The sequence below is a fragment of the Oryctolagus cuniculus genome, chromosome X (assembly GCF_964237555.1).
Source record: "Oryctolagus cuniculus chromosome X, mOryCun1.1, whole genome shotgun sequence".
Classification (NCBI taxonomy): domain Eukaryota; kingdom Metazoa; phylum Chordata; class Mammalia; order Lagomorpha; family Leporidae; genus Oryctolagus; species Oryctolagus cuniculus.
The window spans coordinates 25,650,407-25,676,755 of NC_091453.1; the positions used below are offsets into that span (position 1 = coordinate 25,650,407).

The window sequence follows — 26,349 nt, forward strand, 5'->3', positions numbered from 1 at the left end:
ACTCCAAAATCTTTATCCTGGTATCCAAGACACCTTGTGACATGAACCCAGTTTCCCTTCCTGTCCTTATGTTCCAAGTCCTGCATCTGGCACGGCTGTTATGAACCTCCTGGTGCCCATGTGAAGAGTCTGTCCCCAGCCGTACCCCCATACCCATCCTGACCAGGGAGCTGGCTCATCTGCTCCCGCAGTCTAGAACGGCTCTGTCTCACCTCCTCCGTAAACCCTGCCTCCTTCGTGGGATCACAGCAGGGATTCCACAAGGTCTCATCATAGCCCTGGGGGCGTGATGGAGAAGTGAAGGCTGGATGGTGATTACGTTGGGTGGATTTATGCTAGACCCAAGAAATGTAGAATAGTAGATCTCCGGCAAACCAGAGGATCGTCTCTGACAGTGGAACACAGGGCTCTTTCTCTTCAGCGTGTCAATTCAACACTGCTGCCTTCGTCACCAGAAGGAACCCCGGTGACGTCATGACCAAAGGTACAGGTACTATGAGATATGAAAGAAGGAGGACGGATCTCACTATTTTGGGCTCCTTTTCCTTCAAGATACAATTTAGTAGGAATAATTGTGACGTCCTGCATTTGGCTCTACAAGGTCAATGGCACAGGTCCAGAACTTGGCAAGCACAGGCCAAAAATCTATCAATTTCAACTTGCCGCAAAGTTCACTGGAAGCCAGCAGTATAAAGTTCACTGGAAGCCAGCAGTATGGCTACCTCAAAGTTTCCTTGGCTCTTAGGCTGAGTTTAATAGAAACAAAGTGTCCAGAAAAAGAGAAGGAGTAACCCAGGTCTCCCGTGATCTGATCAGATCAAATCTGCCACAGGCTGCTTCAGCATTGCCCTTTGCCATGCTGCGCTCAAGTTTCTCCCACAAATAGTCAGAATCCCCCCCGCCCCCCCTCCCCTGCAACCTTGGCTTTCGATTTGGTGGTGTGACTTGTTTCCTTAGCATGCTTCACAAGACCAAAGTTTGGGAAAACACTTGTACAGTTGGGTTGTTCTCTTAGGCGTGAGCTACCTTAACGAGAACATTCTCAAGCCAGCTCCCAGGTCCCTAGAGGCGATGAGAGCCAGGTGGTGCAGAAAGAGCAGCCCTAATCAAGTCCAGCCCCCATGAGCTGACTCTAGAAATGTAAACAAGTCTAGACGGGATCAGCAGAACTGCCCAGCCAAACCCAGTCCAGACGGGCTGGCCCCTGGCCAATCCAGCCTTGCGATCAGAATCAGTGATTCCCCCTGTAACTGCTCCAGGAGTCCTGTGGCCTGTTATTACACAGCGTTAGCTAACTGCAACAGGAGTAGTCCGATAGTAGTCCGAAGGGTCCCAGGACACAGGGCATGAGGAATAGCCAGTGACACTGAGGGACAGGAGACTCGGGCGGGACACGGGCACAAAGGGTCTTCTGAAAGTTCATGGCAAATGTGCATTTGAAAACACTCTGCACGGATTTCGAAACATTTTTGCACCGACGTAAACTCACTTTCACGTGTGTACAGCTGTCACAGAAAAGACAGATTAGATCTTCCTGTTGTGTACACGGGTCCTCCAAAATTCACGTGGCGAAACCCAGTGGCCAATGTGACAGTGTCAAGAGGTGGGGCCCTTGGGGGGTGATGCAGTCATGAGACCAGAACCCTCGGGAAAGGGCTTGAGGGAGTGGGCTTGCTCTCTCCGCTCCTCTGCCGTGTGAGGACGCAACCTGAAGACCCTCAGCAGGCCCTGCACACCCGCACCTCGCTCTTGAATGCTGTGAGCAGTCCATTTCTGTTCCCCCATCAACGGCATGCTGTTACAGCGGCACGAGCGGACCAGGACAGTCACGCTTTGGAGCGCTGCGGGTCCTAAGAGCTGCTGAGAGGCACTGTCACCTGTACAGCTGGCTGGGATCGAAGCGAGCTGCCGGAAGTTGTGCATTCTCCTTTGTCACAGACCCTGGCGACGAAGCCACAGGCTCCTCCCTGGCCAGTATCCCCTGTGGAGGACACTCAGCAGTATGTCTACTCAGAGAGACGGCCGCCTGCCTTACACAGCGTTTGTCTCCCAGCTGCCCTCCGCACCCCTGCTGGTTTCCTGTCTCACCAGACCTCTCCCCTCCCTGCCCCGCCCTGAGCTGTTTCCAATCCTCGCACCCCTCTCCTCGCAGCCTCAGCTGAGGTCCGTGCTCTTGGGTTCTGGGGTGAAAGCAGACCACCACGCGCCGTACCTGACGACGAGGTGGGGCATGGCTCCTGTGGTTTCCCGGGGTCGCCACTCCCATCAGAGAGAAGCCAAGCTTTGAGCGAGTCCCTGTCACCCTCAGCATCACTCCCTACGCTCGGTTAGCCAGAACCCTCGAGCAGGTCATCCTTAGCCAAAATCTAGCAAAGAGTGACTTTCTGATATTACTGATTTATAACACGGCATTTGTAACACTGGCTGAGTCCAACCGGCTGTCCCAGGAGCGCTTGCATTGGAAGCGGCCTCTCTCACTGTGGGATGGACCATGCATCTCTGTCAAGGAACCTACAGAGCCTCCCAGTTTTTCTTAGGGAGCCCGCCTCACTTGGGCTCCTCCCAGTCCCCGTCTTCCCTCTCATAAGGGCGGGCTGAAATAGAGTGGGCCGCTTAGTGCCCCAGACACCAGCCCAAAGAGGCAGGTGAAAACAGAAAATTTTTGTCAACCATCTGATATTGCCAAGTCATCCCACAAACCTAGCCGTGGGTAGAAATAGTCTTCCGCCTGGGTCTTTTAAAAGATCATTTTTGGTAAGGCACTAACAGTGAGTAAAGACAGGGTAGGGAGACAGAGAGAGGGCCCCAAATTAGCAGCACCACGTCTGTCAAGCCTGTTTCTCTGAGAAGCCAAAGGCTTGTCACACCTATTGATTGACTGCCTGCAATATTGCCGGTGATTTAAAGAGTTCCCCGCCACCTTGTTTGTTTAATGTCACCTCCGTATGAGAATGTCAGCCCGTGACATGTGTGACTCCTGCACAGGACAAATGTCAAGCCACGTGCGGCTGTCCCACCAACAGCGATCGGGCCTCCCTTTATAACCACGAGGACACAGGCTGCCGCAACGATTTTGAAACGCTTCATTTGAAAAAATGCACTCACTAAATCCTAAAGGTCTCCCGATCGGGGGCCTAACGCGACTCTGGCTCGCGGCCTAGGAAGCCTGAGCTGTGTGTCCTCTGGATGCTTACGAAATCGGCCAACTCCGTGTTCCACTTAACGGCTGTCCAGAGCTGCTTTGTGAGCGAGCGAAGGGGCAGGACGCCGACACAGACGCGGAGCCAGCGTCGCAGCCGGAGGCCAGACTTGGCCAGCCCAAGACAAACACAGACTAGAGATAAAAAAGAGGAGAGGAAGAAGCCCGGCCGGAGATGGCAGGAGCAACAGAGATGGAAAATCAACAGCACAGAGGGCTGGAAAAGGCCCAGACAGTACTGCAGGGGGAGCGGGGAGGGGGAGCCGGGAGGCGGGGACAAAAGAGGGGAAAGAAAGCCCAGCACCGAGTGCGGGCAAAGGAAGGGCCGAGCAGCCCAGGAGAGGGGAGCCGGCGCTGGCGGCCTGCTGGCAGAGCTGGGAATGGCCCCTCCGAAAGTCCTCGTGGAACTTCATTGCCCCCTAAGGGTGTGAGGGGCGCGGCCCTGAGGGCGCCACCCGTGCAGATGCAGTACCTGGAGGGAGGAGGGGGTCCTCATCCTGAGACTGAGCGTGCTCCGCGAGGGCGCTCAGCCCACTGGCCTGTCCCTCCGGCCTGGCCTTGCACGCCGCGGGCCGCCATGTTGCGGGGCCTCGGGACGGCCCTCGCCAGACGCGCATGCGCTGGGACGCCAACTCCCTCCCCTTCTCTTCCTTCTCCATCACGCCATAGTCGGTGATATGCTGTTACAGCAGCCACAAGCAGACCCACACAGGGCCTGAGGAGCGCCAAGCCGTACACACAACTGATTCTTTTTAATGGGAACAAAAGAAAGCCCTCCAGCCTAGTCTGGCATGTTGTTGAAACATAATAATATTTATTATGTTAAAATGTATAATATGGGGCATTTTCAGAGCAGATGTAAGAAGAAATTTTCATATTTAAATCCGAGATAGTGTATTTTTTAAAAGATTTATTTATTTTGGAAGAGCTACAGAGAGGCAGAGTCAGAGACAGAGAGAGAGAAATCTTCCATCCATTGGTTCACTCTCCAGATGGCCAGCACTGGGCCAAGCAGAAGCCAGGAGCTTCTTCTGGGTCCCTCACATGCGTGGCGAGCACCCAAACACTTGCGCCATCTTCTGCTACTTTTTCCCATGCTCATTAGCAGGGAGATGGATCCGAAGTGGAACAGCCAGGACCCGAACTGGTGCCAATATGGGATGCCCGTGTCACAGACAGCAGCTTTACTGGCTACGCCATAACTCTGGTCCCCTTTTCTTCAATGTCCTATGTTTAGACGCCAATGTAAAAACCAAATGAGGGGCCGGCACTGTGCACAACGGGTTAACTCCCTGACCTGAAGCACCAGCATCCCATATGGGCGCCAGTTGGTGTCCTGGCTGCTCCGCTTCTGATCCAGCTCTCTGCTATGGCCTGGGAAAGCAGTGGAAGATGGCCCAAGTGCTTGTGCCCCTGCACCCACATGGGAGACCAGGAAGAAGTTCCTGACTCCTGGCTTCGGATCAGCCCAGCTCCAGCTGTTGAGGCCAAATGGGGAGTGAACCAGCGGATGGAAGACCTCTCTCTCTCTCTCTCCTTCTCTCTCTGTGCAACTCTTTCAAATAAATAAATAAATCTTTTTTAAAAAATGAAACAAAATAGATCTTTTTATGTGTCCAGACCAGTGATTCTCAACTGGGGAGCAGGGGAGGAATGTTGTTCCCAGAGAAATCTGACGATGTCTGAAGACAGTTTGGGTAGTAACAAGTGGCGGGGTGGGGCGGGCGCTATGGCCATCTGATAGGTAAAGGCCAGAACAGGGCTTAACAGCCTGCAAAGTACAGCCCAGCTCCTACAACAAAGGATCATCCAGCCCAAAATGGTGGCAATAGGTTGCAATCAGCTGAACCCACAGCAGCAGCCCCCTGGGAACTAGCTGGAACGGAAGATTGTCAAGCGCAGTCCGGACACACTGACTCAGAAACTCTGGGATGGGCCCGTTGCTGTTCGTTCTAACCAGCCCTCCACCTGATTCGGATGCATGCTCACCCTGAGAAGCTGTGCTCCAGCACGCAGCCACCCAGTATGGGAGCTACCAGTATGTAGCTACTTCAATTCATGGACACAAAGGAAATTTAAATATTCAGTTCCTCAGTCACGCTAGGTGGTAAATGCTCAGTCGTCACGCATGGCTTGTGGCTACCATAATTGGACAACAGAGACACAGAACGTTCTAGAGCATTGTTCACCAAGCCTTGCTCATAAACAGGAAAAAGCAATAAACAGGTCAACGGAGGAAGAGAGTTTCCTGTGGCACCGCCACTACGCAGAGGCATCCGGAGGCTGAGCTACAGAAAAGACAGGACCTCTCTCTCAGAGGTCGGAAGGGCGGAAGGATGAGATGTGGATGTGGGTGTTGGGTATACAAACGTGTGGCGGGCACTCTCTTGTGGTGATCCAGGAGCAGGATGCCAGGATCGCTCTCCTTCTGGACCGTGGACTACTTTGGCAGTGTGATGAAGCCCATTGTCTTAGTTGGTTTTCTGTTGCTACGTTGGGTAATGTCTAAAGGAAAGAGGTGTGTTTTGTCCCATGGTTCTGGAAGCTGGGAAGTCCAACAGCATAGCGGCAGTGTCTGCTGAGGGCATCATAATAGGGCAGAAGGTGAATGGGAGATGTGGGCAAGCAGGTGCGGGCAAAAGGGACAATGACCTCCTCACCTCTCAAAGACCCCCACCTCCCAATGCTGTCCCAATAGCAATCCAGTTTCAACATGAGTTTCAGAGAGGACTAGCCATATTCAAACCAGAGCAGCACCCAGGGGCTCCTTCTCAGAAGCAGGTTTGTGAATGTATATCATAAAACAAAATTACTGAGAAAACCAATTACACTGAAATGTAGTTATCAAAATAAAAAAAAACCACAATTGCGATATTGTAATATGTATGCTTCTTTATTAACACAGTAATTAATAAGATAGAGTGACAGGTCTAATAACCACTGTAATTTCGAGGAAATGATAAGTGAAAACGATATTTTGAAATCCGCGTAACAACCGTAATATGATCCAAAATATCTCTGATCTCTGTTGGAGACAAGGTCTCAGGTACTGCTAATACTGTGAGGTTTGTTGCCTGCCTTGTTCATAATTAAAGGAAATGCTAAATCTCATTAGAAAGTTAGTGGAGGTAAAGAGGCGGCTTCCTCTTCCCGTCCAAGTTCACAGCCTTCTGGGTTCGGAAGCTCTGGCTTCAGATGGCTTCGCCATCCCCCAGGGGATGTCCTCAGAGGGCTGCTCTGCGGATAGGGAACAAAGAGAGCAAGGGCAGAGGTCATGGGGGAAGTGTTAGGGACCAGGCTGCGTGGCAGTGCGCACATGGCTTCTGCCCTCGCTCCATTGGCCAGAGCACCTTCCCGGGGTGTGGGGGGGGATCTGAGAGTGGGCCCCTGGCATGGATGGGTGTAGTGGATCACACCAACTCCCTCACAGACCCAATAGGAAAACGGTTATGAACACGTTGTGTCACATTGGGAAGAGTGTAATTTACTGAAGGCAAAATTCCCATCAGTGCTGGAAACACTACGCGAGGGCTCCCTCTTCCCCTGCTGAGAGCCGGCAAGCTCGGGGACTTGAAGGATGTGTTCAAGACTTCAGGTTCCACCTTTGATACCAAGGCCACTCCTGCCCCGTTGCCAACCATTTCCCCTGCCTCCCACCCCTCCCCCAACCCTGGAAAAATCCAGAAAAGTTGTGGGACTTCAAGCCTGGTGCGGCCCACCTCCCTTGGTCATTCAAATTGAGGCCTGGCAGGCCCCCAGGAGGGAGGCAACAAAATTAAAAATAGCCTCTCCTCCAAGGAAAAAAAAAATTAAAAATAGATTCCAACCCACATGAAAATTTGGGTGGAAAGAAAAGAAAGGAAAACAAAATGAATCATCTTTATGTGTTTTGCTGAGCGAGAGCCCGTTGCCATGACTACAGGGCCCTGTGTGCAGGCCTGGTCTTTTCCAGCAAGTTCAAGGCCCGCCACAGAGCCAATGGGGGCAGCCCCATCACCAGTATGTTATAGCCATCGGATCCGCGATCCCCCAACACAGTTGCTGCCACTGAGCAGGTCATATTAATGACTGTCACAGTTAATTTAGTGTTTCCTCCCATTGTGATCTGTCTGTCGCCCTAATTGAGCAAGCGAGAGGACTTGTTCGGGTCTCCTGAGGGTTTAGGGAACTCTTGCCTGGTTTTGCAATCTAGAGAGTCAGAGGAGGTTATGTGAACTCGTGGAGAAGCAGGGTCTTAAATCACAGAGTAGGAAAGCCAGCTTTTCTGCAGGCATCAGCCAGCCGCCGCCTGCCTTGGTGTGGGCCCGCTGTACGCATGTGCGAGGTCCCTGCGAAGGCAAGGAAAGCCAGGAGGATCAGTGAGGCTCTGCGGCCTCGCTGGCTGCTGACACAAGCCCAGGGCCATTGCCCCACCCCGCTGGCCATGGATGCACTTGCAAGACAGCCCTTGATTAGGAAGAGTTGGCTTCATGAGATCCCCTTGTCAGAACTCAAGGTTCAGGCCCTACCCTAGACTTAGGGCTTTGGTGAACACAGCCTCTTGTGTCACACGTACTTTTCTAAAATAGCAGTGTTCACCAGCCCGGTACAGTGACCATCTAAACTTGCAAAAGAAATAAGGTGGAGAGGGAGAGAGGAGGAGAGTCACTTCATGAAGAGTTCCGCACTTTGAAACAATTGGCTATTTGAAACATGCTACACATAGGACACAGAAGGAGAGGAGTTAACCAAATGCAATGTAGTTCCTAGACGAGATGCTGTCCCAGGGTGGGGACATGCTGTGGAAAGCGTCCTTATGTGTGGTAGGTCGGCCGGATGAAAACACTGCATTGCTGATGTATTTACTAAATCCAATAACTATGTTGTTGCTGACTTGCTGGAGTTATGTAAGAGACTATTCTTATCTTTAGCAAATACTGGAGTGTTGGAAAATAAAGGGCTAGGGTCTGAGTGTGTGTGTCCCCTCAAAAGGCACGTGTTGGAACGCTAGCCACCTCCAATGTGACAGTACTAGCAGGTGGGGGTCTTTGGGAGGGGTGACGTCATGAAGGCGGGGTGCATGCACCTTCATACAAGGAACCCCAGCGAGCTAGTTCACCCCTCTTTCGTGTGACGACACAGCTGCAAGATGCCTTCTATGAACCAGACCGTGGCTCTGCTGCCAGCTGCACCTTGAACTTCACAGTCGCCAGATCTGTGAGAAAAACATTTTCACTGTTGTGAGCCACACAGATTCCAGCGGCCTGAAGAGTAGCAACTTCTCCTCCAACAGTGTACAGGAAAAGTTAGGTTTAATTGTCCCTCAGCAGCCACAGGGCACTGGGTCCAGGACCCTCCCTACCCCTCACTCAACATGGATACCACAATGGGCAGCTGCCCAAGTCCCGTTTGTAAAATGGGACTATGAAACCCTCTTGTGTACTTTAAATCCTCTCTAAATTATTTGTAATACTTAATACAATGTGCGTGCTAAGTAATTAATTGCTGCACTGTTTTGTTTAGTGAACAGAAGAAAAGTCTGTGCATCGTCAGTACAGACACAACCATTGGATGCTTAACTACATTTTCCATCCACGGGTGGCCAAATCTCCACAAATGATAAAAACAAATGGGATAAGATGTAAAATGTTAAAATTAGCTCAATACAGGAAAAAAAGAAGTACTTGCCTTTTCTTTGTACTCTGACCACTCCTGTAACATTTCTGTGAGATTGCAATTTTTTCCAAATAAAACTTTTTTTCAACAATTGGCTTCAGTTTCCCTTTAAATAGTCAGCCCTCCGGGTTGTTGAAGCATCACTGAATTCTATAAGACGCGGTTTGCTCCCAACTTTTAGGGACAACACTGGCACACGGGAGTCCGGAACTCCGTGAGCACTGTGCTCCTTAAAGCTTTTGTATGTAACAAAGACACTCTAGGCGCAGACGGTCCAGTGGAAGTCTCTGTGATGATGGAAATGTCAGCTATCTATGCTGTCTAACGCCATAGCCAGTAGCTACATGTGGCCAATAAGTGTAGGAAGTGAGGCTAGTTCTATTGGAGACACACTGTGTATGTAAAACACACATCAGATTTCAAAGATTAGATGTGAAAAAAGAATGGAAAATATTTTTGATATATCGGATTAAATGTATCCGGAGAATTGGTTTCACCTATCTCTTTTTACCCTTTCATGTGACTACTAGAAATTTCTAAATGACTCATATGGCTCACTTTGGGGACTTTCTTGACGTTTCTATTAGACAGGACGGGTCTAGAAAGTCATGGCGGACAGGCTAATTCTGACTCGGCCGCTCCTGGCCTTTCCATTCTGCCACAGTGAGTCCTCTTAGGGAATAATGGGTGGTCTTAGGATCTCTAAGGAGTTGGATGCTTCAGAACCTTGTTCAGCCACTAAAGGGAATGAGTTGGTGGAGAAGCACTCTAAACAGAGGCAGCATTCTGGAGAGGAGATGTTTTGTTCGAACCCCACAAATAAGAGAAGGTCAGGCGAGTCTGAGACAGAAACCAGAGCTTGGAGTGCAGTGTGAGTGGGTGACAAGCGCTCCAGGTGGAGTTGTGGGCCCGGAAGCTTGCGTGTTCCCCTAAGTTCAATAGGAAGGTGTCAAGGTATTTTAGGCAGAGAACTGCCCTGGTTCAAACTGAGCTTATGCAAGGTCATTCTGGTAGTTGCCTTAAGTGTGACTGTGTGGTCTAGATTCCAGAACTCTTCCACTGTAGAACATCATCCTGGCTATTGTCCAAGTGTCTGTTCCTTCCAGCCACAAGGCCTGGACCCAACACCTCTCAACTGGAGGCAGAAGAGGGCCACCAAGGACAGCCTCCATGTGGCTGATAGTATTTGGTCACTAGAAATGATGCTGTTGACTTCCAAAGCTAAGTCATAAAAAGGACACAGCTTCTACCCGGCCCTCTAGAAACACCTGCTCTTGGATACACAACGTGAGGCAGCCCAGACTACTTACAGAGGCCACAGCCGGCCAAGGTCCCCGCTGACAACCAGCCACACCCACCAGACAGAGCTGTGCACAAACCTGTTGATGGCTCCAGTGCCCAGACCTCGAGTCTTCCAGCTGAGACCCCGGACACCATGAAGCAGACAGGTCATTTCTGCAGCACGCTGTCCAAATTCCTGATGGCCCACATCCGAGCACTGAACAAATGGTTGTTTTATGCCACTGAGTTCGAAGGCAGTTTGCTTTGCAGTCCCAGTACCTGGAACAAGCAGAGTGTGGTAAACGTTGACACTTTCCTGAAAGAGAGCAGCAGCTGTACTGCATGCTGGGACATGGAGTCGGGGCCTAAGCAATTGCCACTCTCGGCCATCTTCTACAAAACCCACTGTGGGGCACCTGCCAGCCACCATCCCACTGTGAGCTTGGCAACTAGCAGCTGGTAGATGGTAGTCAATTGGGTTTTCTGGAATCATTGGTGGCTTGGGCAACTTTGTAAAGGAGCAAGTCAAATAAAATACAGAGTGGATTCCAAAGCACTGAGTTTGACATTAAATAGGTGTTAAAATACGTGTCTTCCCTATTGCCTGTCAGCTCAAGAGAACTCCAAAGATGACAATAATTAATATAACGGCTCGATTTATTGCTACTCTTCCTCACGATTGTATTTATTTCATTCTCGTAAGCTTTTGTTTGAATCACCAGGCAGGCTGAGGAGGGGAAAAAGATGGTGGAGAAGAGGCTGCCAGAAAAAAAGAAAGAAGAAACAATACAATTGATAAAATTAGTAGCATGAGGAAAAAGTGACCGTCTCTGTGCACTTGAAAAAGAAGCAGGCCCCAGGCAATCTTGGAGGCGAGGTCAAGTTTTAAAACCAGAAACCAAGAGCTGAATGAGTGAAGCGGTCAGACGCTGCATTCTTAGGGACTGGTTGCTGGTGTCTCCTGAGCTCCCCCTGCCCAGGTGCAAAAATGCCTGGCAATGCCCAAGGAAGGGGCCATGGGGATGGGCTTTCCAGAGTCACGTGGGACCTAGCAGTGCGTCACCCGCAAGCACACACTCACCAGAATACCCAGCCTACGCCGGAAGAACGGGCGCCTCTTGCCTGAATGAAACACCTTCAGGTCTGCCTATGAAAGGGAGTCCCTGGGCGTAGGTGGGGATGGGGGACGAGAAGGAGAAATCTGGAGAAAGCCGGAGGTGTGCGGCACGGGGCAGGGAAATGCGTGCAACTCTCCTGGGGCCGTCCCCCTTACCCTGAGTATCATTCCTGTAATCCTTATGACAACCAGATGAAGGAGATCTTCGTAATCCCCCGATTACGGAGGAGAAAAACGAAGCTCTCCGTTTAATTGCCCAAGACCACAAAATCAAAACTTGGAAAACAATAATGCTCACGTATCAATGGCTCATTTTGTTTTGGTTTTGGTTTTGAGCCCTTCTTATGACCCGGGGGGAGTATTCCTAACAAGTTAACTCGCTTTATGCAGATAGCATTCCCACAAGAAGATCAGAGCTAAGAGAAAAAAATATATATATATGGCTGGAAGTCCTAAGCCCAAGCTGTCCCCAGGCCACCCAGAGAAACAGGAGGGCTGTGCCGGGGGTGTGCAGAAGGCAGCAGGTGGGTGGGCCAGAGGACGGGGAGGGCGCCGTCCGTAGGCTGGAGGAGGGTACTAATGGGTGTAGTGCAGAGCGTCTCCCCTGGGACAGAGACAGAGCGAGAAAGAGAGGGAGGGAGGGAGGGAGGGAGAGAGAGAGAAAACAAGCCCGAGCAGCTCTCTGCGGATGGTGGGCCCAGGGATTCACAGCTTAATGAACTAGATCATGAAATCTCATTTGCGTGTTCCATAGCTCCTGCCATTCGCTCAGGTTCACTTAGAACCCAAAGGAAAGTGGGGAGGGGGGACTGGGAGAGAGCTCGTGTTTCATGCTCTCGAGGCTCTGGGAAGATTGATGGGGAGCGAGGTCCCTCAGGGCCATCCCAGGAGGCAGATGCAGCCTGGGGAGGCTGAGAGGGTAGGGAGGCCTGGGGGCCAGCACCCAGAGCCGCATGGGCGTGCTCCTCAAACCTCAAGCCCCGGCCGCGCCAGGAGCAGGGCTCTCTGTGGCATAATCGAATCAACAGAAAGCAGCCACGGGAGCCTCCTTTTACGGTCTTGTGGCAGGAGGGTGGCTGTGGGGTCCCACAGCGCACTGCTGCTCCAGCTACCTGTGCCGCAAGACCAGTGGGTTCTTATTTTCTGTTTTGCTAATCTGTCACGGGCAAATCTTTGGGAAAATATGGCAAAAATGAATTACTGGGGAAAAATAAAATTAAACAAGCCCAGAGTGTCAGTATTTAGATTCAACAGATAGAAAATCACCCTGTCATTTGTTATAGAAGCTTCTAAATGCTATTCTCACTGTCTGTGCTGTCTCGTCGCTGCTAACAAATTGTTGCTGAGCCAGCCCAGATCCGAGGACCGCTCTGAGCAGCGCCGCCGCACAGGACTCTGGGATGGCTGGGCGGAGCCTGCCTGCCTTGGTTAGTTATCCAGCCCAGGAGTGGGTGAGATATTCCTCAACAGGACAGGAATGCATATTAGCCCGTCGTCGAGCGTAAAATTCTACAAATGTGGCTCTTTGTCACATTTTCACTCATGGCACCTCCCTGTGGGACTGAGCTAGGATACCTATTAAATTTGGTCTTCCTTAAATGGGGGAAGCCAGAGGAGGGTGTGTGGCACAGCCTCCCCTTGGGACAAGCACATCCCATATCACAACACCGGCTTCAAGTGCCAGCTACTCTGCTTCCAATCCAGCTTCCTGCTGATGCATTTTGGGAAGCTGCAGGTGATGGCGCAAGTGCTTGGGCCCCTGCCACCCCTGTGGGAGGCCCAGATGGAGTTCTTGGCTCCTGGCTTCAGTGTGACCAAGCCCCAGTTGCTGAGGGCATTTAGGGGGTGAACCAGCATATGGAAGAGCTCTCTCGTTTGCTGGCTCGCTGTGTGTGTGTGTGTGTGTGTGTGTGTGTGTCACTCTGCCTTTCAAGTAGGTGAAAATAAATGAATGTTTTTGTAATAGAGAAACCAAGGGACAGGACCGTTGCGGGACATGTTCAAGTGCACTGAGAGCTTGGGAAATCCAGCTCTTCCTGTTCATTGTCAATACCCGCTTAAACCAACGCCCTCATGCTCGTGAGAGGATACCATTGTTTCCATGAGGGCACCCCAAGGGAGGTGTGCTCTTCTGAGAGGACTTCTTCTCTGTAATTGCTGAAAGCTCCAATGGGGACCACCCCTCCCCCAGATTCCTCCTCTTTCCTGCCCTCTTCCTCTCTCCTCTAAAAAGGATGTGGACTCCCAGCCCTCCCAAAGGAGACAGCTGAACAGGATGCCCAGGCCAGAAGCACTCATCCTGGGGGCAACAGAAACAGCAGCTCCACCTCTGGCATTACCTGCACCTGCTGGCCAATTGTCCCTTCTGGAGTAGAGAGGGCGTCTGGACCCTTCCCGCCCTTACTCCACTCCTCCGCGGCCCGAGTGTGTTCTCCTTGTCACGTTCGGGAGGGGAGGCTGTGGCTACCCTCTTCTATAGTCAAGCCATCCCCAGTCCCGGGCCATAGATGGTCCACCATCCCCTGGCCTGGCAGCCGCCAGCAACAGAAAACCCTCAGGTCACCAAAACCGAGAAGCTGATTTTAATTTTGAAGTCCGATGACAGCCATACACAAACAGGCACCTGAAAGACCCACTCGTTTTGCTCTTTTGCTTTTCCTCCTATGTGGTGAGCCTGCTGACTGCAGAAAGAGGCTTTTCAGACCTCTGTTTTACCATCTGTGAAATGGGCCCTTCTGCCACATTCCTTTCCACCCCTTCAGGGATGCTGTGGAATTCCAGAATAGCTCTGATGTTCCAGGACCAGCTGTTTCCCCTCCTCGCACTGGATGATAACCGACTTACCTTGCATTAGACTTAACAGGTACAGGGGAGCCACCTCCACCTACTCCTGTTTCCATAGCAACAGAAGGGTCCAAAAAAAAAAAAAAACTAACAAAATAAGACACCTAAGAGGCATAAACAAAATATGCGATGGTGTGAGAAGCTGTAAAGTTTTTATTGCCACCTGTTTGGGAAGACCTGCATAATTCAATCGTGCTCCTGGCATTTGCGAGGGAAGCAATCACCCCAAAGTTGTGGCAATAAAGCCTTTATAGCCCCCCATGCTGGCACGCCCGCTTTCTAGGTACAAAGCCCCTGTTCGATAAACTTCCGCTTTGCACATTTGCATAATGGAAACGGACGAGATTTTAAACCCAGGCTGTTGGGAGGCATAACTTGCAGAATCACGAGCTCGCCTGGGTGGATGCCTGGGAGACGGGGCCACAGAGCTGGGCAGGGGCACCAGGAAAGATCCAACCCCACTCTTTCAGACCTGGAGCCCGGTTCTGGTTGGAGATCACGTGACTCCCCGTCTAGTACAAGTTTAGGGCAGAAAGGTGCAATACAAGCCGAGGGCATATCCCAAGTGTCCCTGCATTGACGCTGCCCCCACCCCCACCCTGCTCCCTCTGCCCCCCCCCCCCCCGCCATCCATCGCCCACCATTTTTTTTGCCGTGTGTACCGCCGGGAGCAGGCGGGGCAGAGGCGGCTGCTCTAGGTTCCTCCCTCTTAGGAGATTACTGCAGCCCTGCCGGCACTCAGTGGTAAAAGTTTGAACGTGTCTGCAGAGCTTAATCAAATGCTAATTCCGTGCGGTGAAAGAATTTGCTGGAATCTGCAAGGGAGCTCCTGGCAGCAAGAAAATGCGTTGATTCACTCCCAAATCTGCTTTGCCCAAGCCGGGTGCGATTTAGACTGTAAAGCTGCATTAAATCACAAAGTGCTGTGTGGAGCACACAGCCATCCTTTGTGTCGTTAATGAAGGGAAAAACAGGGCTTTATTCTGTAGCTTTGTGTATAATCAGATGCCATGTTGTAAAGCCCTGGAAAACACACCAGAAATCATAATTGGGAGGAAATAAAAGGGTGAGTCCAAAACAGCATATGATTTAAATAAGAAGCAAAAAGAAACTGCCCCCAAGATTTGTGCGTTTCAAGAATCAACTTTTAATTCATTCGCAGGGAGATTACAGAAGGGGAGGAACAGTCTTTAAAATAGTATGAAAAACTAGTTTAGATGTAAATGAGAGATAATGGGTTTTCACCGGGAACTAAGCAAGGGGGCCAAGGCAGGGTGGGTTGGGGTGAGGGCATCGTGGCCTGCTGGCTTCTGGGCCCGGTGGGAGAGAGGCGAGGTTTGGGGGGCTCAGGGTCTGGTCAACAGCCCCGTGTGGAAGAAAGCCGCTGGCCGGCAGCGGTGGTCCCCCCAGGGCCATGGGGCCACCGGAGAGCGTGATGGTTGCTGTGCCGCAGAGAATCTCTTGTGTCTGAATATTTTGAGGTCGCTCAGGAGCAGGCACTGGGGTTTTTACGCTTGTCTTACGGCTGGAGTGAAGGAGCTCCGCGTCGAGCCCTCCCCAGCCCTAACTCACTAATGATTTGCTTATTAGTTCGGATCAGGGAGCCAGCTTCTGGAGAGATGTGAATTGGCATTGATTTAATCCTCTTCCCAGCACGCGCTCCCAGCCCAGGGTGAGGCTGGGAGGGGAGAGGGGGGCTGCCAGCCCGTTCGAGAGCAAGTTGCTGCTTCTGCAGCCTCGCTTTGTCTGCTTCCCTTCCCATCTGCTCGCAGGCACACAGGAGCCCGGTGGAGACCCAGGGGGTGAGCCAGAGAGGCCAAGGCCAGAGTCTGGACCTCACTGGCTCTGGGTGATGCTGAGCTCACTGGGCTCTTGTGGACCTGATGCTGGGGAGGGTCCCTCATCCAAGGACTGGGGCCTCTGGAAGGTTTTTTAAGTGTGGTGGTGGTGGGGGGTGATTCTGCTCATCATGTATTCAGTATTCTGTATGATGTCACTTAACCCAGCCACCAGCTGCAGGTAGACATGGTCATTTGTCCACACCTGATAAGGGAGAAGTGGAGCCTCAGAGAGGTTGAGTTAGCCACCTAGGGTCACACAGGGAAAGCACTGGAACCAGCCTGTGTAAACTCTGGAGCCTTCCATCTTCACCACCACGCTATGGGGCTTATCCTGGGCTGCTTCCACCTGTAGATGCCTTCTACTCCTCTGCCTACGCCTTTTCAAACTGCCATCAAGAACACTTTTCTCCATACTCCTCCCTGCTCAACTGAGAACTCCGAGTCCTGGAGCATCCTGGTGCCTGAGACCCCGCTCTGAGCTGAACACGAAGCAGGACCCTGTGCTAGCTTGCAGCAATCAGCTCATCCTCTCAGCTGCTGTCCCGACACCACCCACTCTTCTGTGGTCCCCTGCCTCGAGTCTACCAACACCCCGCACGGCTCCCTCGGAACCTGGCTCGTACATTCTCACACTATGGGTCCCGTTCTCACCAGTTGACTGATGACTAATACGTAGGGCTTGACTGGCGGTTTCGTTGGCAATCTCGGGTGGATATCATTTCAACCCCCGTAAACTCAGCTCCTCCTCAAAAGCGATCCGTTACGCGGATTGCACTCCGTCCCGGAATCCAAGGAGTGAGAAACCAAATGAAGTGACGGTGCCTGAGAAATGCCTGTAGTTGCTGAGGGATCCAAGCAGCAGCCAGCACACCATGTCCAGGCACTGTGCTGGACTTAGAGGAGACGAGAATTGGGGGCGGGATGCAGGGTCTGCCTTTCTACTGGGGCCCAAATGGTATTGCGCGGGTCTCCCCTTCTAAACGGTAAGCTTTGCAAGCACTGGGATCGTGCCCAGTTTTCTTCACTCTTCCTCCTCCATCCCCCACCCCGTGGAAGGCACGCTGGGAACTACGAACACGCGGGGAACTTTGGCGTGTGCCATCGTTTCAGCTTTACCCCAACGCAGTGCAATTAGGAACAGCGATTTTCATCCTAATGACGGGAAAGCAGGCGTAATGACTGTGTAAGTTTCCGCAGGCCATATCGGGGAGGCTCAGATCTCTGTCTGGCTCCAGATTCCATTGGCCACACTCCTCACCTGGAACGCCCAGCTGGACTGGCGGAAGATGGGGCAGAAAAGTCTGAGCCAATTCTCACGGAGTGTGGGCTACCGCTATCCTCTCTGCAGCCAACTCACAGCCGGGCTTAAAAGGAACTGCTGAGAATGAGCCCACCTAGGCCTTGGTTTCTAAATACCATTTCCCATCAAAAGCTACCAACCTCCTTAGAACAACAGATTAAAGGAGGCTAAAGAGACATGACAACTAAATGCAGTATTGATCCTAGATTGGATTCTGGATCAGGGAAAGAACATGCTCTAAAGTACAATATAGGGACTATTGACAGAGCTGCAGTATGGACTGTACATTAGATGATCATTTTATATCAATATAAATTCCTGGGATGTGCGATTATGGAGGAGCGATTATGGAGGAGCGTCTCCTGACTCTTCGGAAACACGGAAGGCTGAAATATTTAAAGGCGCAGTGTCACAATGCCTGCAAATGACTTTCAAATGGTCCAAGAAAAAGACGGGTAGACAGAGATGCAAAAAGACCGACCGACAAGCAAATACAGCAAAATAAGGATTTGCGACTCAACCCGCGTTCTCATTATGCCATCCGTTATTTCTTCTGAAGATTTGAAGTTCTTCAGAATAAAAATTGGAAAGGGAGAGAATTACACCGAAATGGCCCAGGCAATTTTGCCTGCATCCACCAGAAAGGTTTAGAATGGACGTTGGGGGCGACCAGGGCAGACACTTGGATCACAGTAAGTGGACAGCAGCTGTGAAAATGGATGCATTTGCCCGAGTCCGTTCTCACAAGAAGCTTCCATGGAAAGTGACCGCTTTTCTGGGGTTTTCAAACGTGAAAGCGAATTAACGACCACACACCATTAAATACAGAGCTGGACGCGTGAAAAACCTCGAGTGGTAACCCAGCACGAGGCGGGAGCAGGTCTCAGGTATCCCATCTCCACTTCGATAGACTGAAATCTGGGCCATTTATTGTCTTGGGTAACACCTAAATGTCAAAAGGCGAGAGAGCAAAGCTTGCCTGCGAATACCAGTGGGAACGGGCTTTAAAAATAAAGCCGGGGTTCAGGTTCCAATACTCCAAATGCCAATCAAAAGACTCATTTATTTTTCAAATATGTGGGTGAGAGTTGAGAATTACGTCCGAAAGGCCGCTAGAAGTACGGCATCAACCTGGAGATGTCTGAATTTCTATTGCACTGCCTCGGCTTTGTTTTTTGTTTGTTTGTTTTTTTTGTTTTGTTTTGTTTTGTTTTTAATGTGTTTGCTTTGGTTTGTTTTGTTTTGAAAAATAAAGTGGTAGCAGAGGGCAGGGGTGGGGAGGTGGGAGAGGGACTACTATTTGAAGTTAAAAGGACCCTATATTCGTGAAACTTTTTTCAAGATAAAAATTGGGATGAAAGAACAAGAATTGCTCAGACCTGGTCGTGAAAATATGCGTGAAAGGCTGAGATGATCTTTGGAATTAAAGAGAAGTGAGAGGAGGGGCATAGATTTAGGTGTGAAATTTGGCCCTCAGTGGAACACTATTTGATGATTGGGATGAAAACAATGGACAGAAGCAGAGAATAAAGTAGATGAGCCAGGAAGTGCAGCTGGTGCTAAGATTTCTCTTGAATCTGCCCCCTGATGAAGGGGCCAGATCCAGGAGGGCTTCCTGCTAAAACTTGGGATGCAGTGTCTTGGAACTTCTGATTTTTGTTGGTGCAATCCCGGTGACGACTTTAGCAGACAGTGGCAGAGTTTCTCCCTAAGACCTGGTGCTCTCCCACCGAGGCAGCCTAGAAACCCCACGAGCTCATCCCCAACTAGCAGAGTCTGGATCAGTGCTAAGGAAAGTCCTTCCCTGGCACCAGCACCGGCCCTGCCACACTGAGAAAGAAGCAAACTCCCCTACAGCCGGTGTTGTGGGTTCGAGTCCTGGCTGCTCCACTTCTGATCCAGCTCTCTGCTGTGGCCTGGGAAAGCAGTGGAAGATGGCCCAGATCCTTGGGCCCCTGCACCCACATGGGAGACCTGGAAGAAGCTCCTGGTTCCTGGCTCCTGGCTTCGGATCAGCTCAGCTCTGGCTGCTGCAGTCATTTGGGGAGTGAACCAGTGGATGGACGTCCTCTCTCTCTCTCTCTCTCTCTCTCTCTCTCTGGCTCTACTTCTTTCCGTAACTATGTCTTTCAAATAAATAAAATAATTCTTAAAAGAAGAAGCAGAAGCAGCAGCGAACTCCCTCCCTCCTGCCTTGGCCCCCTTCTATTTCTCCTGAGCAAAAACCCAGATTAAGAGCAAGAACAGGGCTGAAGAGAACCAGAGGCACACTCTGCCCACAGAAAATATTCCCACTGGGAAAAATAGGGACAGGCCTGTTCACGGCCATTGCCGTCTGCATTCCGCTTTTGCTGGGGAGAGGCAAATTAAACGATAATAGAGTCATTCAACCTTCTGCTGCTCTGCCTTCCAAAAGTCCTCGCAGAAAAGAGTCGCAAGGCTAAAAGAAAAAGGGCCCGGGCCCTGAGTGCTGTTGAGGCTTTGGGAGGAATTTTACGATGCCTTTTTGGTATGCTGTGCTACATCATTTTGTGAATGTCTCATGTGCATCCAAAAAGACTATGTAATCTGTTGGGCGTCAGATTCTATTCATATCTAGCCGGCGCCGTGGCTCAATAGGCTAATCCTCCACCTTGCGGCGCCGGCACACCGGGTTCTAGTCCCGGTCGGGGCGCCGGATACTGTCCCGGTTGCCCCTCTTCCAGGCCAGCTCTCTGCTATGGCCAGGGAGTGCAGTGGAGGATGGCCCAGGTGCTTGGGCCCTGCACCCCATGGGAGACCAGGAAAAGCACCTGGCTCCTGGCTCCTGCCATCGGATCAGCACGGTGCGCCGGCTGCAGCGGCGGCCATTGGAGGGTGAACCAACGGCAAAAGGAAGACCTTCCTCTCTCTGTCTCTCTCTCACTGTCCACTCTGCCTGTCAAAAAATAAAAAAATAAAAAAAAAAAGATTCTATTCATATCTATTAGTTAAATTGTATGCCTTGTGTGGTTCAAATCTTCAATAGGTTTATTTATTTTTTGTCTTCTTTATTCATCAGTTTTCAGAAAGAGAAATCTTTTTTTAAAAAAGATATTTATTTATGTGAATGTCAGAGTTACACAGAGAGGGGCAGAGAGAGAGAGAGAGAGAGAGAGAGGTCTTCTATCCACTGGTTCACTCCCCAAATGGTCCGCAACAGCTGGAGCTGGACCGGGATGAAGTCAGGAGCCAGGAGTTTCATCTGGGTCTCCCACGTGAGTGCAGGGGCTCAAGGACGTGGGCCATCTTCTGCTGCTTTCCCAGGCCATAGCGGAGAGCTGGATTGGAAGAGGAGCAGCCGGGACTCGAACCAGCGCCCATATAGGATACAGGTGCTTCAGGTGGCAACTTAACCCACTATGCCACAACAACGGTCCCTGAAAGAGAAATCTTAACATCACTAGGTACACTTCCTGGTTGATGTACTTGATTCTCTGATTCTGTCTGTTGTTGCTTTAAATACTTGAGGCTACACTGATAATTGCATAGGCTACAAATTCTAACATAAGTAAGCATTTCTACCTTTTTTGGTCTCTACTATATCTTTCAAATCTAGAACAATGCCTAGACTACTGTAGGTGTTGGATGTATTTAGCTGTATGGGTAATAAATGTGTTCATAATTGTTATATATTCTGCAAATATCATCCCTTTTCCCAGTATCTACCACCCTCTTTGACCTATACGGTGCTGTTCCCTGGGATTTTATTTTATCTTACATTGAGATGGCTAGGCCAGCTTGATTTGATTTCTTTTTCATGGCATATATTTTTTTTCCTTTGCTTTCAGCTACAGTAGTCTACTCTTGGCCTTGGGAGCTGCATTCCAGGACCCCCAGTGGATAAGTGAAACTGTGGACAATATTGAACTCTGTACAAGTGTGCACTATGTTCTTTCCTATACACTGTGATAAAGCTTGATTTACAAATTAGACACAGTAAGAGATTAGCAATTACTAATAATAAAATAGAACAAGTACAAAAATACACTGTAATAAAACTTGCATGAGAGTGGTCTCTCTCTTTCAAAATATCTTCCACTCTGCTCACCTTTCTTGGGACAATGTGAGATAGTACAACACCTATGTGATGAGATGAAATGAGGGGACCTTGGCATTGTGACATACTCGTAAGGGTCGCTCAAACACAAGCCCTGTGATGCCGCTCCAGGCGAGTGGATAACCAAACGGGCTACTGAGAAACGAAGAGGTGGGTACTCCATACAGCGTGGATACTCTGGACCCATCCCAGGAGGGACGGCGTGGGGTGGCACATGATTTCATCGTGCTACTCAGAAAGGCATGCCGTTTAGAACTTCAGAACTGTCTCTCTCTGGAGTTCTCCATTTCCTACTTTCAGGTTACAGCTGATCACAGATGACTGAAACTACAGACAGAAAACTGCACGTGAGGGGAGACTACCATGTTCTAGAGTCTTTTGAATTGTCATTTATTTATTTTAAGGATTTATTTATTTATTTGAAATGCAGAGTTATAGAGGCAGAGAGAGAGGGAGAGAGAGAGAGAGAGAGAGAGAGAGAGAGAGAGAGAGAGACATCTTCCATCGCTGGTTCACTCACCCAGATGGCCACAATGGCCGGAGCTGGGCCCATCTGAAGCCAGGAGCCAGGAGCTTCTTCCAGGTCTCCCATGTGGGTGCAGGGGCCCAAGGATCTGGGCCATCTCCCACTGCTTTCTCAGGCCAAAGCAGAGAGCTGGCTTGGAAGTAGAGTAACCCGGACTTGAATCAGAGCCCATATAGGAAGCCGGCACTGCAGGCGGAGGCTTTACCTGCTTCGCCACAGCACTGGCCCCTTATTGATTTATTTATATTTTGATTTTATTCAAGAGGAAGAAGCACACAGACAAATAGAGAGGTCTTATTTTCAGGGTCACTCCCCTGCCTTGGAACCAGGAACTCAATCCAGGTCTCCGATGTGGATGACAGGGACCTGAGCCATCACTGCTGTCTCCCAGAATGTCCATTAGCAGAAAGCTGGAATTATGGGTGGAACCAGGACTCAAACTCAGGCATTCTGATACAGGGTATGTCATCCCAAATGGTGCCTTAACCACTACACTGAACGCCCAGCCCTGTATTCTGTATTCTTTAGTATTAAGAATACAAAATAGCTGAATACAGACAAGAGCAGGCTGGGTCCTGATCAATGACTTTGGCCCACTTGTTTTATTATAACTGCCATTAGCAATTCATTTTACCTCCTTGTCTCCTATTTGGCAGTAGCTATAGCGCTTCTTTTGTGTTTGTTTTCTTTTTATGCCTATTTCCATTGAAAATATCAAGTGTTTCCCTGATAGTTTATAAGCTATACATGCTAAAGTTTCTTTAATGATATACATATTTATTTATTTATGAAAAATGTATTTATTTATTTAAAAAGCAGAATGAAAGAGACGTCTTCTTTATGCTAGATCACTCCCTGAATGGCTGCCATAGTAGAGCGGAGAGCAAGCAGAAGCCAGGAGCCAGGGATTCTGTCAGTGTCTCCCGCATGGAAATACTTGGGCCATCTTCTATTGCCTCCCAGGCCCGTTTAGCAGGGAGCTTCGCCAGAAGTGGAGCAGGGGCCGGCGCTGTGGTGTAGCTGGGAAAGTGCCTGCATCCCATATGAGCACCGGTTTGAGTCCTGGCTGCTCCACTTCCAATCGAGCTCCCTGCTAATGCGCCTGGGAAAGCAGCAGAGGATGGCCTCAGTCCTTGTGCCCCTGCACCCACATGGAAGACATGGGTGAAGCTCCTGGCTCCTAGTTTCAGCCTGACCCAGCCTTAGCCATTGTGGCCATTTGGGGAGTGGAAGCCCTCTCTCTTTCTGCCTCTGCCTCTGCCTCACCTTGTCTGTAACTCTGACTTTCAAATAAATAAATAAATCTTTAAACAAACAAACAAACAAAAAGAAGTGGAGCAGCCAGAACACGAACTGACACCTGTTAGAGGATGCAGGCATTACAAGTGGCAGCTTGTGCCACAATGCCGGCCCCACACATTCTAAATGTATTCTTCTGATGATTACCCACCATTTTCATCACTTTATTAAATGTATCAACACCTATTCTGCGGCACATGGTACCTTCCAAGGACGGCCCCATCAAAGTCCCTCATCCCACAATCACTGTATATCCTGCAATGCGATTCTACAACGCATCTTGGCATTCCTCCCATTAAGAGGGAGTTGGGGTGGGGGGATGGGGCCCATATCCCCACCCCTTGACTCTGCATGCACTTGTGACTTGAATATCATGTGGATGCAGGGTGACACTCTGTGACTTTTGCGGCTAGGTCAGAAAAGGTGATGCGACTTCTACCCTGCTTGTTAGGTCGCCCACGCTGGAGCCTTGCTCCACCAATTAAATACCCCAGCTGCCATGCTTTCTGCCTCAGTAGCCCACGTAGAGAGACCACACGGAGAGCCCCAAGATCGTGTAAGGAGAGAAAGATGCCCAACCAGCCCCCTTTCCTCCAGTCCATCTGCTGCTCCAGCTCTAACCACAGTCTAATTGTGACCACATGGAAGATTCCAAGCCAGAACCACTCAGCCAAGCCCTTCCAGAATTTTTGGCCCACAAAAATCAAGACAGATAATAAAATCATTGTGGTTATTTTAAGCCACTATGTTTTCGAGTGATTTTTATGTGGGTGTAATAACTGGAATGGATACAGGGACCCTGAAACCAGAGAAGTACTACGGTACATGCTAACATCCTTCCAGTTCTACCTACCCACCCCAGCACTATGTTGGTGTTGCTGGAAGTTTGCTCAGGATTGATAGGGATGTACTTAGTAGCAGGTCTCCTAATTTTTATAAAGAAGTATATCCCCTAAGTTATAAAATCATTCTCCCTTTCCATGTATCTCATACCTGGAGCATTTAGTGCATTTATTTTGAGGCATGATTTGCTGTATTTGCACATGCCATCTCATTTTGTATTTTTTTTAACTTTTATTTAATGAATATAAATTTCCAAAGTACGGCTTATGGATTACAATGGCTTCCCCCCCATAACGTCCCTCCCACCCTCATTTTGTATTAACATATTAATCCGTTTTCTGTCACTATAACCAATACCTGAGAAGAGCTACTTATGCAGGAAGAAGGTTTATTTTGACTTGCAGGTGTAGAGGTCCGTCATCCAACATCGGCTGACTCCACTGCTTTAGGTGTCTGGTGAGGCTGGAAGATGGGGGAAGGAGGGTCACATGATGAGCCAGGAAGTGGAGAGGTGCAGGACACGCTCATTCACATAGTGTCTTCTTGTAAAGCCCTGTGATTTAATCATGCCATTCCTTTCCTAGCGACTGAATCCAATCCAGTCACTTCCCTTCCAACATCATCATTCCATCAGCCTGCAGCCTTAATCCTTTAACACAGGACGCCGGGGATTGGGGCTGGCGTTGTTGCTCCATGGATTAAGCTGCTGCTTGTGATGTTGGCATCCCATATCAGAGTGCTGGTTTGTATCCTGATTGCCCTGCTTCTGACCCAACCTCCTGCTTATGTGCCTAAGAGGCAACAGATGATGTCCCAGGTATTTGGGCCCTTTGCCACCCACATGGGCGATTCCGATGGAATTCTTGGTTCCTGCCTATGGCAGCCCTGGTTGTTGCAACCATCTGGGGAGTAGTGAACCAGCAGGTGGAAACCAACCCCTTTCTCTCTCTCTCTCTCTCTCTCTCTCTCTCTCTCTCTCCCTCTATCACTCTGCCTTTTGAATAAATCAATCTTAAAAAAAAAAGACTTAGAAATCAAGCTCTCAGCACACGGGCTTTAGAGGACACCCAAACTACTTTCCAGATGATAATACCTACTCACCGTGCTTCTGTTTTTCAACCTTCATTTCTCCTACTAGATCATGGAAATTTCCTCTATTCTCTTTTTTCTCCTCTACTGATTTGGAAATTGTGTGTCCCATTTCTATGCTTTTAATGTTACCCCGAAAATCTTAGTATACATCCTTGACATACAAAGTCTTAATTTAATCAACAATTCAGCTCTAATCTTGAACAATACAAGAAAGACATTATTTCCAGTCACCTTCCTCCACATTGTATGTTATTGTTCTCCTAATTTGGCATTATTTTATCTTCACCCTTCAAGTTAGATAGCATTCCTATTATTTCACAAATCTGTGCTCACCAAGGTATTTATTGATTGTAAGTAGGATCATTTCTCTTTTCTCTGGAGTATATCCTTTAAGAGTCTTTTCAGCCATGGTCTACTAATGGTACACAGTTTTTGCTTATCTGAAAATGTGTTTATTTCACCTTCATTTTTGATTTATCATGTAGTAAAGTATAGAATGCTAGGTAAACTGTTTATACTCAATGTTGTGAGGGTATCATTCCAGCATCTTCTGGCTTTTACTGCTGCTAGTGAGAAATATGCTGCTAGTCCTAATGTTATTCTTTAGTAGGTAATCTGTCACTCCTCTCTGATGGCTTTTTAGATGCTCTCTTTTTGAAATTTTACTGTGTTGTGCTTAGGTTTTACTTTTATTTATCCTGTTGAGGATTTATGCATTCTGAACCTGTGTTTCATCAACTCTGAAAAATTTCTGTTACTTAAGAGAATATTGCTTCTCTCACCTCTGTTCTTTGATTCTGGCATTTTTATTAGTTGTGTACGGGAATTTTTCATTCTATTCTCCATATCTCCTCACTTCCCTTTCTTATTTTTCTTTCTCTGTGCTATACTTTGGGTAACTCTATGACATTATTCTCTGGTTCAGTAGTTCCTGCTTAATTAAAATTGAGATTTTTATTCCAATAACTAATTTTTTTATTTCTAGAAGTTCTATTTAGCTCTCTAATTCAAACACACCTGTTCTTTTTTCGTGTCCACTTTTTCCTTAGATGCTTTATTCTTTTAGGTTTTTATTCTTAGATTTTTAATCAGCTTCAGCATGCTGATTTTATGGTCACTAATAGATTGTTTTGTTATCTGAAATTGAGTGTCTTGCTCATGATGCAATTGATTCTTCAACTGTTTTGTATTTTTCAATCGCGAGCTTGTCGTAAGCATGGTTTTATGTGTAGTGATTCTCTGAGGCCTAATGGATGGGGTGTCCCTCTATGAAG

The 26,349-nt window shown here is 49.2% G+C and overlaps 1 long non-coding RNA gene across 1 annotated transcript; it reads right to left on the reverse strand.

Annotated features, from left to right (window-relative positions):
- Nucleotides 1-6,081: 6,081 nt before the first annotated feature.
- LOC138847581 (uncharacterized) lies at nt 6,082-10,414 on the reverse strand. Its single transcript, XR_011385467.1, has 2 exons — nt 10,234-10,414; nt 6,082-8,393 (listed from the first exon to the last, which is right to left on the reverse strand). It is a non-coding gene; the product is annotated as an uncharacterized lncRNA (long non-coding RNA).
- Between the last annotated feature and the right edge of the window lie 15,935 nt (nt 10,415-26,349).